This window comes from Hordeum vulgare, chromosome 1H (genome assembly GCF_904849725.1).
Source record: "Hordeum vulgare subsp. vulgare chromosome 1H, MorexV3_pseudomolecules_assembly, whole genome shotgun sequence".
Classification (NCBI taxonomy): Eukaryota; Viridiplantae; Streptophyta; class Magnoliopsida; order Poales; family Poaceae; genus Hordeum; species Hordeum vulgare.
Window position 1 is genome coordinate 66,576,052 of NC_058518.1, and position 9,571 is coordinate 66,585,622.

Here is a 9,571-nt window from a genome sequence, read left to right on the forward strand (position 1 = left end):
CGGCAAAGGCAAGAAGGGTAATTCAAAGAAGAGCGGCAAGCCTGTTGCCAATCCGACGAAGAAACCCAAAGCTGGACCTAAGCCTGAAACAGAGTGTTACTATTGCAAGGGTATGGGTCACTGGAAGCGCAATTGCCCCAAGTATCTGGCTGATAAGAAGGCGGCCAAAGAAAAATCAGGTATATTTGATATACATGTTATTGATGTGTACTTAACCGGCTCTCGTAGTAGTGCCTGGGTATTCGATACCGGTTCCATTGCTCATATTTGCAACTCGAAACAGGAACTGTGGAATAGACGAGGGCTGGCGGAAGATGAAGTGACGATGCGCGTAGGAAATGGTTCCAAGGTTGATGCAATCGTCGTCGGCACAGTTTCACTTCAGTTACTATCAGGATTAGTTATGAACTTGAATCATTGTTATTAAGTGCCTGCGTTGAGCATGAACATTATATCTGGATCTTGTTTATTGCGAGACGGTTACTCTTTTAAGTCAGAGAATAATGGATGTTCTATTTGTATGAGTAACATCTTTTATGGTCATGCACCCAATGTGAGAGGATTGTTCATATTGAATCTTGATAGTGATACACACATACATAACATTGAGACCAAAAGAGTTAGAGTTAACAATGATAGCGCCATATTTTTGTGGCACTGCCGCTTAGGTCATATTGGTGTAAAGCGCATGAAGAAACTCCATGCCGATGGACTTTTGGAGTCACTTGACTTTGATTCACTTGACACGTGCGAACCATGCCTCATGGGCAAGATGACTAAAACTCCGTTCTCCGGAACAATGGAGCGTGCAAGTGACTTTTTGGAAATCATACATACCGATGTGTGTGGTCCGATGAGCGTAGAGGCACGCGGTGGATATCGTTCTTTTCTCACCTTCACTGACGATTTGAGTAGATATGGTTATGTCTACTTAATGAAGCACAAGTCTGAAACATTTGAAAAGTTCAAGCAATTTCAGAGTGAAGTTGAAAATCATCGCAACAAGAAGATCAAGTTCCTACGGTCTGATCGTGGGGGTGAATATCTGAGTTTCGAGTTTGGTGCTCACTTAAGACAATGTGGAATTGTTTCACAGTTGACACCGCCTGGAACACCACAGCGTAATGGTGTGTCCGAATGTCGTAATCGTACTTTATAAGAGATGGTGCGATCTATGATGTCTCTTACCGATTTGTCGTTATCATTTTGGGGTTATGCATTAGAAACAGCTGCATTCACTTTAAATGGGGCACCATCAAAATTCGTTGAGACGACACCATACGAACTGTGGTATGGCAAAAGGCCAAAGTTGTCGTTTCTTAAAGTTTGGGGATGCGATGCTTATGTCAAAAAGCTTCAGCCTGAAAAGCTGGAACCCAAAGCAGAAGAGTGCACCTTCATAGGTTGCCCAAAAGAGACAGTTGGGTACACCTTCTATCTCAAATCCGAGGGCAAAGTGTTTGTTCCTAAAAATGGAGCTTTTGTCGAGAAGGAGTTTCTCTCGAGAGAATTGAGTGGGAGGAAGATAGAACTTGATGAGGTTGTCGAACCTCTCATCCCTCTAGATGGTGGCGCAGGACAAGGGGAAACCTCTGTCGTTGCGACGCCGGTTGAGGAGGAAGTTAATGATGATGATCATGAAACTCCGGTTCAAGTTTCTGTAGAACCACGCAGGTCGTCGAGACCACGTGCTACTCCAGAGTGGTACGGTAATCCCGTCTTGTCAATCATGTTGTTAGACAACAATGAACCTGCAAATTATGAAGAAGCAATGGTGGGCCCAGATTCCAACAAATGGCTAGAAGCCATGAAGTCCGAGATAGGATCCATGTATGAGAACAAAGTGTGGACTTTGGAAGTACTACCTGAGGGCCGCAAGGCTATTCAGAACAAATGGATCTTTAAGAGGAAGACGGACGCTGACGGCAATGTGACCGTTTATAAAGCTCGACTTGTGGCAAAGTGTTTTTCACAAGTTCAAGGAGTTGACTACGATGAGACATTCTCACCCGTAGAAATGCTTAAGTCCGTCAAAATCATGTTAGCAATAGCTGCATTTTTCGATTATGAAATCTGGCAGATGGATGTCAAAATGGCGTTCCTTAACGGTTTTCTTAAGGAAGAGTTGTATATGATGCAACCCGAAGGTTTTGTCGATCGTAAGAATGCTAACAAGGTGTGCAAGCTCCAGCGATCCATTTATGGACTAGTGCAAGCATCTCGGAGTTGGAACAAACGCTTTGATGAGGTGATCAAAGCATTTGGGTTTATACAAGTGGTTGGAGAATCTTGTATTTACAAGAAAGTGAGTGGGAGCTCTGTGGCGCTTCTAATATTATATGTGGATGACATATTGCTAATTGGAAACAACGTAGAGTTTTTGGAGAGCATAAAGGATTACTTGAATAAAAGTTTCTCTATGAAGGACCTAGGAGAAGCTGCTTACATTCTAGGCATTAAGATCTATAGGGATAGATCAAAACGCCTGATAGGACTTTCACAAAGCACATACCTTGATAAAGTTTTGAAGAGGTTCAAAATGGAACTGTCCAAGAAAGGGTTCTTGCCAGTTTTACAAGGTACGAGATTGAGTACGACTCAGTGCCCAACAACTGATGAGGATAGAGAGCATATGAGCACCGTCCCCTATGCTTCAGCCATAGGTTCTATCATGTATGCAATGCTGTGCACTAGACCGGATGTTAGCCTGGCCATAAGTATGGCAGGTAGGTTCCAGAGTAATCCAGGAGTGGATCACTGGACGGCGGTCAAGAATATCCTGAAATACTTGAAAAGGACTAAGGAGATGTTTCTCATGTATGGAGGTGACGAAGAGCTCACCGTAAAAGGTTACGTCGATGCAAGCTTTGACACAGATCTGGACGACTCTAAGTCGCAAACCGGATACGTATTTATTCTTAATGGGGGTGCGGTAAGCTGGTGCAGTTCCAAGCAGAGTGTCATAGCAGATTCTACATGTGAAGCGGAGTACATGGCTGCCTCGAAGGCGGCTAAGGAGGGTGTCTGGATGAAGCAGTTCATGACGGATCTTGGAGTGGTGCCAAGCGCACTGAATCCAATAACCTTGTTCTGTGACAACACGGGTGCCATTGCCCTAGCAAAGGAACCACGATTTCAAAAGAAGTCGAGACACATCAAATGACACTTCAACCTCATCCGCGACTACGTCGAAGGGGAGGATGTGAATATATGCAAAGTGCACACGGATCTGAATGTAGCAGACCCGCTGACTAAACCTCTTCCATGGGCAAAGCATGATCAACACCAGAACTGTATGGGTGTTAGATTTATTACAATGTAATTCGCATGATGATGTGAGGGCTAGATTATTGACTCTAGTGCAAGTGGGAGACTGTTGGAATTATGCCCTAGAGGCAATAATAAATATAGTTATTATTATAATTCCTGGATCAAGATAATCGTTTGTTATCCATGCTATAATTGTATTGAATGAAGACTTATATACATGTGTGGATACATAGACAAAACACTGTCCCTAGAAAGCCTCTAGTTGGCTAGCCAGTTGATCAAAGATAGTCAGTGTCTTCTGATTATGAATAAGGTGTTGTTGCTTGATAACAGGATCACATCATTAGGAGAATCGCGTGATGGACTAGACCCAAACTAATAGACGTAGCATGTTGATCGTGTCATTTTGTTGCTACTGTTTTCTGCATGTCAAGTATTTGTTCCTATGACCATGAGATCATATAACTCACTGACACCGGAGGAATACTTTGTGTGTATCAAACGTTGCAACGTAACTGGTTGATTATAAAGATGCTCTACAGGTATCTCCGAAGGTGTTCGTTGAGTTAGTATGGATCGAGACTGGGATTTGTCACTCCGTGTGACGGAGAGGTATCTCGGGGCCCACTCGGTAATACAACATCACACACAAGCCTTGCAAGCAATGTGACTTAGTGTAAGTTGCGGGATCTTGTATTACGGAACGAGTAAAGAGACTTACCGGTAAACGAGATTGAAATAGGTATGCGCATACTGACGATCGAATCTCGGGCAAGTAACATACCGACGGACAAAGGGAATGACATACGGGATTATATGAATCCTTGGCACTGAGGTTCAAACGATAAGATCTTCGTAGAATATGTAGGATCCAATATGGGCATCCAGGTCCCGCTATTGGATATTGACCGAGGAGTCTCTCGGGTCATGTCTACATAGTTCTCGAACCCGCAGGGTCTGCACACTTAAGGTTCGACGTTGTTTTATGCGTATTTGAGTTATATGGTTGGTTACCGAATGTTGTTCGGAGTCCCGGATGAGATCACGGACGTCACGAGGGTTTCCGGAATGGTACGGAAACGAAAATTGATATATAGGATGACCTCATTTGATTACCGGAAGGTTTTCAGAGTTACCGGGAATGTACGGGGAATGACGAATGGGTTCCGGGAGTTCACCGGGGGGGTGGGGCAACCCACCCCGGGGAAGCCCATAGGCCTTAGGGGTGGCGCACCATCCCTTAGTGGGCTGGTGGGACATCCCAAGAAGGCCCTATGCGCCATAAGAAGAAAATCAAAGAGAAAAGAGAAAAAAAAGAGGAGGTGGGAAAAGGGGGAAGGACTCCTCCTTCCAAACCTAGTTGGACTCGGTTTGGAAGGGGAGGGTTGCCCCCCTTGGCTCGACTGACCCCCTTGGGAGTCCTTGGACCCCAAGGCAAGGCTCCCCCTCCTCCCCCTATATATACGGGGGTTATAGGGCTGATTTGAGACAACTTTGCCACGACAACCCGACCACATATCTCCACGGTTTTACCTCTAGATCGCGTTTCTGAGGAGCTCGGGCGGAGCCCTGCCGAGATAAGATCATCACCAACCTCCGGAGCGCCGTCACACTGCCGGAGAACTCTTCTACCTCTCCGTCTCTCTTGCTGGATCAAGAAGGCTGAGATCATTGTCGAGCTGTACGTCTGCTGAACGCGGAGGTGCCGTTCGTTCGGCACTAGATCGTGGGACTGATCGCGGGACGGTTCGCGGGGCGGATCGAGGGATGTGAGGACGGTCCACTACATCAACCGCGTTCAGTAACGCTTCTGCTGTACGGTCTACAAGGGTACGTAGATCAAACATCCCCTCTCGTAGATGGACATCACCATGATAGGTCTTCATGCGCGTAGGAAAATTTTTGTTTCCCATGCGACGTTCCCCTACACCTACCTCTGGCCAGAGAGGAGGAGGAGCACGCCCGCGCAGCTACCGACGTCCTCGGGCCCCAAGAAAGACAGAAATGGGACCGGCTAGTCGTCGCCTACCTGTTGGTGGTCGAGACAATGATGGAGGGGCTCATATTCACCGGCAACGAGGAAGCCGCGTCGGAGGAGTTTCTGGCGATGGTGGAGGGGGTATCTAAGGGCACGGATTGGCTTGGCAAAGTTGGGGGAAAGATCCCTGGGGTCAAGGGGAGTGGTTTGGTGGGCAGAGGGCCGCATGAGACGTCGTGTAGCCGGAGAACGACTGGAGCTCCCATGCGGATGGGCCTCGGTCGATCTCAAGCACCAGGGCTCTTCTGGCTTGCTGGGGTGGCTAGGGAGGTGCTATAGGTTGCTTCGATGCTGTCTGAGGGGTGCAGGAGCGAGGGGGAGAATTTATAGGCCCAGAACGGTGAGCCGATTCGGGAGCGCCGGTGACTCACCGTGGTGCGCATGGGTGTGCAGAGAGGAGCTAGGGTCGAATCCACGGTCCCAGGATGTGGTTTTGGACTGCAAGAACCTACTGTGAGGAAGGGAGAGAGAGGGGAGACGAGCATCCATGGCCGCGCATCCCTGGCCGGTACTGGTGCGCGCGGGGCATGCATCGCACTAGCTCTAGCGCGGAAGAGGAGGTGCCCTGATGGTCGTATGATGCAGAGGGGCTGTCGAGGAAGAAGTTGGACACCTCGGGGGAGGCTGGAACTAGCCGAGGGCGTCGCCCCCACCTTGGAGTTCTCTGTAGCGCGCCCAGAGCGCAGTTTTCGCATGCCACGGCATGCTAGCGCGCTCTGGGGTGCTTTGGACGTGTCTAGCATGTCCTGGGCACTGGCTGGGATGAGGCTAGCCGTTGGAGACCCATGGGAGCTTCCGCTGGTAAAGGGAGACAAGAGAAACAGGTACTGTCAGCTTTGAGCTGAAGCTTAGAACGGAGATTTTGGCATTTCTACTTTGAACCAGAGAGGGGCCAGTTGAGTGGGGCTGTGCATTGATACTGACCACCTAATCTGAGAGTTTGGGACAAAGGGATTGGGTTTAGCTAAGGTTAGAGGGGCTTTTAACCATCTGTCAGAAGGTGCTCGACAGTGGTTTGGGGTGGTTGCAACCCACCACTGGTTCTGCAACTTACCAGGATTGGGTTTGGTGCTAAAACATGGGGTTTCACCAAGTTTGAGCTCCATTAGACAAGTTTAGCTTTGTAAACTTGAAAACTTCACCATTTGACCATATATGTTTCTTCCAAAGAGAGTGTGGGCAAATTAAGTCCCACGAATCCCATTTTTGGTGTGGAACCCTCATTTGAGGTACTAGGCACTCCTGGAAAGTTTCAACTCCGTTGGACAAACTTTGCAATGTAGAGTTGCTCAAACTTCAATCTGGACAAAAGGGGTTTTGCAGTTATTTGCTGTCCTTAATCACCTTGGATCAAGGTGAAACTTTATGCGGACACCAAATATGGCTTAGGGATACCACTAGAATTTTCTAGGATTATTGAAAATATTTCCTTTGGAAATAATTCAAAAGGTCAAAACGGACATAAATGGTTTTCAGGGTTTTCCTCAAATAATAATAATATAAATAGGGGTTTAAAATCTTATGTTTGGAATAAATATGTCCTTCTGATCATCTCCAAATTTAATCAGATTTTTCTAAAGCAGAAAAGTATTTTTCTATATAGGAATACCATTTCTGGCCTCAGAAATGGTCATGCAAATAAATTAGAAAAATAAATCACAAAATAATTATTTTGTGGTTTTGGTCCACTAAAATAGTGCTAGAATCAAATCACCAACTTTGGGTGAGAACACTCCTTGCCATCAAGGGCATGTAGTGCAACTCAAAGCAGGGTTTTAATTTATCCAGCAATGAGAGAAGGGTTTTGAAAATAATTTGATGTTCAGAAATTGGTTTTTTTCATCACATGACTAAGCATACAAGCATACAATGACAATCATGGCACTCTGTGACGCCCCGGTAAATTAAGCTACAGTAACCACACACTAATTCTTCCACGTCATCAAATTTATCTAAAATAAATTATCGCTTAATAAAAATCAAAGCAATTATCATATTTAAATTAAAGTCAATGGATGGAAGTTTTTGAATGCAGAAATAATAAAAGAATAAAATAATAGTAATAAGAAAGTATTTGAAAAAAATATGAAAAGGAATATGTAAAAAAAATTATAATAAATAAATATAAAAAATCCTGGCCAACTGGGCCAAGTGGCCCAGCTGGCCATCTCCCCACCGGCCCAACAAGGTGGGGGGGCGAACCCAGCCAGCCCCGCTCCACACCCCCCTGGCCGCCGTCACCGAGAGCCTCCCCTCTCGGCCCCCACACCCACCAACCCACGACCACCCGAGCCCCCCACCTACCACGACAGCACGCCCACCTACCAGTCGGCCTCCCTCCCCATCGAGCCCCCACGCACTAGAAACCCCCCCCCCCCCACGAGCACTCCCTCCTCTCGGTCTCCCTCCCTCCCCACCGAGAGCCGCCATCCCCCATTGAGCTCGCCCCCTCCCCAGTACCCCCCTCAGATCCCACCGAGGCCCTCCCCTGCAACTCCTCTCGACAGAACCTTCCCCCACCGGCCGGAGTACCTCCCCCTCCGGATCCGGCCGCCCCCTCCTCCTCGGCGAGCACCTCCCCGGTGGCCGCCCCTCCCCACTGGTGCCTCGGTCGGGGCTCCGCCGGCCACGGCGGCCCCGCCACCGGGCCCCACCCTGCCGGTCCTCCTTCGGTCCGCCACCGGCGCCCGCGCCCCGTGACGCCACCGCCGCTTCACCGGCGGCACCCGTACATCATCGGTCAACACCTCGACCACCGCACTGGCTCCTCCGTCGCCGTGGGCTTCTTATTGCACCACCGCACCTCCGTTCGTCGTCGACGTGTTGCTCCATCGAGCCCCCCTCGAGCCCACATTGCACACCTACAGGGCTCGGTGAGCTACCCCCTTTCCTTTTTTCCCCGCCCCGATTCCATTCTGGCAACTATCGCCGCGTTCCGACGCCGTTAGGTTCCTGTAGGAGGAGGTGGAGTTTTCCTCATCTCTCTCTGTTGAGAGGCTCGTGTGGGACATGTCCAGGAGGTTGGAGATGACAAAGATGTTTAGAAGAAAAAAAATGAATTATGTATAATTCCTGTATGTATTGCATATGTATGTATCCCGTATTGATGTATGAAATATTATGTTGTATGCATGTATATAAGGGAAATACTTTATGTATATGTGTGGTTTGTGGCCTATGCCACTTACCGATGGGGCCAAACCCCCACTCCCACTTACACGGAGGCCCCACACGCTTTGAAGAAAAATGAAAAATGAAAATATGTTCTTATTAAATAATTAAATAGATATAATAATTAATTATTTAGTTAATTAATTAGTTCGGTAATTAGAATAATTAGAGTAGGACACGTGGGTCCCCCACTAAATTACTATTTAATCTTAAATAAAAACTTGTGTGTATGAAGCACGTGACCCACTCGTGAGTTGACCATTCAACTGCTGATGTCAGCGTGGCATCATGCTGATGTCATAATAGCATTTAATTAAATTAATTAAATCTGTTTTTAATTCCCTTATTGAATAAAACTTTAAATATTAATATAAAATAATCCGTCAGCCAGATCAAAATATTTTCAACATGATAGTTGATCACTAGAACGAAACGAACCCGGATACAAGGTCCATTCATTTGTCACGCATCCCTAGCATAGCAAACATGGAACATTTTCATCGTTTTCCATCTGACCGGTAGTAGCCCGAGACCTGGAAAATATCGTGAGATATTCTTCGGACCTGTCTATGACGGATGTTGCTGCGTTAGCTCATGTCTAGCCTGCATCTTGCCATGTCATGCATTGTGTTGCACCCTTGCTATTATTTATTGTTTCTTCCCCCTCTTCTTACCGACAGACCCTGAGACTAACGCTGCTGCCGGGTACATCTATGACCCTACCGATCAGTCCTTTGCCGCAGAGCAGCAAGGCAACCAAACCCCCCCTTGATCATTCCTATATCGCCTATGTCTTTCTTCCTACTGCTTGCATTAGTACTTTGCTACTGTTGTAGTTAGCTACTATATTTGATGCATAGCCTGTTTTTGATGAACTGCTACTTTCAGCATTGTACCTTTAAATCTGCTTAGTATAGGTGGAGTAGTCATCCCCTCTGACCCCGTAGTCCAGTTGCCCGCTATGCTTTCAAATCTCGATCCCTGATCGACGAGCCAGACCCGACACGGAAGATACACCCCTTAGTTGTACGACACTACAGAGATACTATCGGGTACCGAGGGTGACACCTCGTTAAGTACTCCTGACGATAT